Genomic DNA, 3747 nt, shown 5'->3' with positions numbered 1-3747 from the left:
ACAAATATAACTGGAGACACTAATAAATGCCTAGATGCAGAGGCAGTTTCAAAACAGCCTTTTATAGTAATATAGTATGTTGAAGTTCGTAAATGAGAGATGAAAGAGACTGCTGACTGACAGTTTCAGTAATCATATTTTCAGGCTGCACAGAAATTGTCCCTTAACATACTCTTAGATTTTTTTAGTTCCTTCGTAATTAGTTATATAAAGTTAGCTGACCAGTTAGTTATTACTTGAATTTTATCTAAAATTTATTATACGTTTTAGCTATCACAGTTTATCTACGCTTGTGAGAAGATATAGGTTGAACGTAATATATGGACTTTGTAATAAATGTTTGATATTTATTTTATACGACAAAGATAAAATGTAGTATATAAACTGAAAAGTCTCTTTCCGATCTTAATCGATGAAATATGAAGTGCAAGTATTATAGATTATAAATATTTATTTAAACCTTTTTTGACAATGAAAACTGCATCAATTTTAGATTTAAGCTCTTTTTAATATAGAAAAGTCATAGAACTTTCTTCATATATTTATGAAAAAGTTTGGAATTGGTAAATGTTCTATACCATATAAATACGAAGTGTGTAACGTTGTAAATGAGTTCGTATATATTATCTGTCATTTCATTAAAATAGTTAAGTACTTTAAATTTTTATGTCAGGTATAAACTAATAATTTAATTAACTGATGTGATATGATGATAATGTGAAATGATTTAACTTCTGCGATACTTGTTCATCGAGCCGTGAAGTGAGACACGTTTGTTTGACTGCGGACCTCCTTCACGTAGAATGTAAATGTGTGTAGATGCGGCGAGAGACACTTCTGACATTTGAGTCTTGCATACAAAGTACGTGATTGTTACTTTTATTGCCTCACAGCTCTCTTACTCTTGCACACTTCTGAAATGTAATCTATTCTCTTAATTTGTGTCAGGATACTATGTATTTTTAATTTTTATTGTTAGTTAAAAGTTATTTTTATTATTGGAAACCTTACATAGAATTTAAACGTGTTTCAAAGAGGAAATTTGTCATGAAAACATATTTGGGCACCAGAACTTAATTTTGAATCTTAAAACGGCCAATGCCTTTAAAACTTGAAACCCAAACTAAAGCTGGGCTCTCGTATATTGAATTCAGCTTAGTAAATATTCCTACCTATGGCCAATTATTTAACATACTGCGTCATGTTATTCAATAACTATAAAATGTAATAAAGAATTATAAGTTATAAATGATTTATACATACTAAGATCCTTATCCGAATTACTCGTAATATTTCTGCTTGATCGTAGAGTATTTTTGTATTTTCCTCAACAGCCGTGTGTAATTCCATATATACCAAATGTGGTCAAAAGTGGTCATGAAAACATATTTGGGTATCAAATATTTTATTTTGAAATAGAACAACCACTGACATTAAACCTTATAGCCTACCTAAACTAATGGCTGTCATACAATACATTTACCGTAGAATTGTTGTTTATGACCAATCCTTTTTCTTAGGTCATATAGTCCTAGGTAGTCATAATATATATACACATAAAGTAATTTACGTTATTTTTCCCCTTATTAGAGTTATATAATTCCACTATGGCATAGTAACAAGTCGCATAGGATTAACGTTTGAAAAGAGAACTGCTCTGTTGTTCAGATCATGAACATATTAGAAAGAGACAAACCGTTTCTAGGAAAAAACTCTTTCTTGTTCAATCAGACTTAAAGTTCGTTTTAAACCTTAGGGCAAACAAAATGCAAGAGAAGTAGAAGGCTCAGCACGACTGTTGATCTCGATATTCAATCCTCCTTTTGTTACTAGCGGCTTTACAAAGGGGTGAGACGAACTTTTCCAATTTTCTCCAAGCTTTAGTCTCACGTATAAATTTAATAGCACCATACGCTCTTCTGCTGCAACAGTAAGTCTACTAAGCCAGACACTATAAAGGTACTAGAAACTAGTAATTTATTCTACGTAACTTTTAATAATCAGTTGTGGTTGTTATATCATTCTGTCTAGTAATACAATGGAAATTTCAAAAGAACTAACACTACTTCTATCGCCTTGCACGTTATAATACAAGGAGTAATAAAGCAGTAGGAACCTATACTACAAACAACAGAAAAAACTGTAGAAAAACTGTAGTAGTGTTACTTATAATATGAATTTAGGCATTTTCTTGTTATTAAGAACACTTGATAATTAAACACCTGTTTAATATAGTAGATCTAATGAAATAATATGTTAAAATAATACTACTTTTGTCTGATTCTTTCTGTTTAATCTCAATGTACAAACTTTAATTGCCCAACAAATTTAAGTTATTAGTATTAAAAATATTAGAGACCTCTAGTTTGCGGCATTCTGCTTCTTTTGTAAGACCTTTAATATGAGGTGACACTTGCTAGGGGTTCATATTTAAACATTTTCTCACTTACCCCAAAATACCCTATTTGGGGCGAGGGAGTCAAAAAGTTTTCAAAACATCAAAAATCTCCTCAGTTGGTCGTATAAATATGACCCCAAACTCCATCTCTATTTATAATAAGGTTTATAGGGGGAGAGGGAGTCTGTTTTATATATATGTATGTGTGTGTGTGTGTGTGTGTGTGGTGTGTGTGTGTGTGTGTGTGTGTGTGTGTGTGTGTGTGTGTGTGTGTGTGTGTGAGAATTTTATTTAGGTTTGATAAATATAAATATACGAATTAAAGGACGATATCTTTCTTTCTCAATTTACCTAATCCGAACTATTACCAATACCACTTGGGATTCACGAGGCAGAAAATAAACTTAATATGTACATTTAAAATTATGATTACGATAATGGCATTGCCCTTTTCTAAATTCTAAAAGTTCTTTTCTAAAAGTTGCTAAATTCAATTCCAAACTATCATTTTAAATTTCTAATTACATCGTCTGTATTTTGTAAACATTATTTTCCTGTACTTTAGCCAGCTTGTCCGTTAGGACTTATCTAGAATGAAATGAGCATATCAAGGTCGTGAAAATTTTATGGCCACTTTCAGCGAATTTGGTTAAGTAAAAAAAAAGGCAAAGATTTATTCGTTTCTGAAGGGGAAACCAGAGTGAAGTGATACGTGTTCTGGAATAGAATAAAATTCTAAAGAGCTTTAAGAAGTATTTGCAAGTGAACAGGTCTTAGATTGCGCTAGTTGTGAGATTATGACGTAATCTTTGTAAATGTAATTGTCAACGGCACCTTATATATCATATACAGTATACCACGTCTTATTTTTCAATAAATAACGTTTTATAACCGTAATATGTAAATTCTTGGATATAACCTGGTACTAATAACGCTGTAATATAGAAACGCAGCTATAAAAGTAATCAGCAAGTTGCTGACGAAGCGGCTGTAGGGAGGCCGGCTATCAGCGGCCTCTGCAATCCTCTTATACTTATACTCCCACATGTGAGATACATCGGCTTCCATTTTATAAACATTACTATGGAGGTTTTGGTATTAAAAATTTTACTGAAATTTAATATCCCATTAAAATTATACTAATTAAACATGACTGTAATATATTAAATTTAGTAAAAATAATATTATCAGCCTTTTCAAATACTAAATTAATATACTATTACACGTACTGTACCTTAATACTGCACTAACCATGTATTAAAAAGCATTATTAATAAATATTCACTAAATTATGTATTATCAATATAGAATTAAAAGGAAACATTTCCATCGACAGAAAATTTAATTTT

The sequence above is a fragment of the Homalodisca vitripennis genome, chromosome 1 (genome assembly GCF_021130785.1).
Source record: "Homalodisca vitripennis isolate AUS2020 chromosome 1, UT_GWSS_2.1, whole genome shotgun sequence".
In the NCBI taxonomy this organism is placed as follows: domain Eukaryota; kingdom Metazoa; phylum Arthropoda; class Insecta; order Hemiptera; family Cicadellidae; genus Homalodisca; species Homalodisca vitripennis.
Note: the sequence above shows the minus strand (reverse complement) of the source record.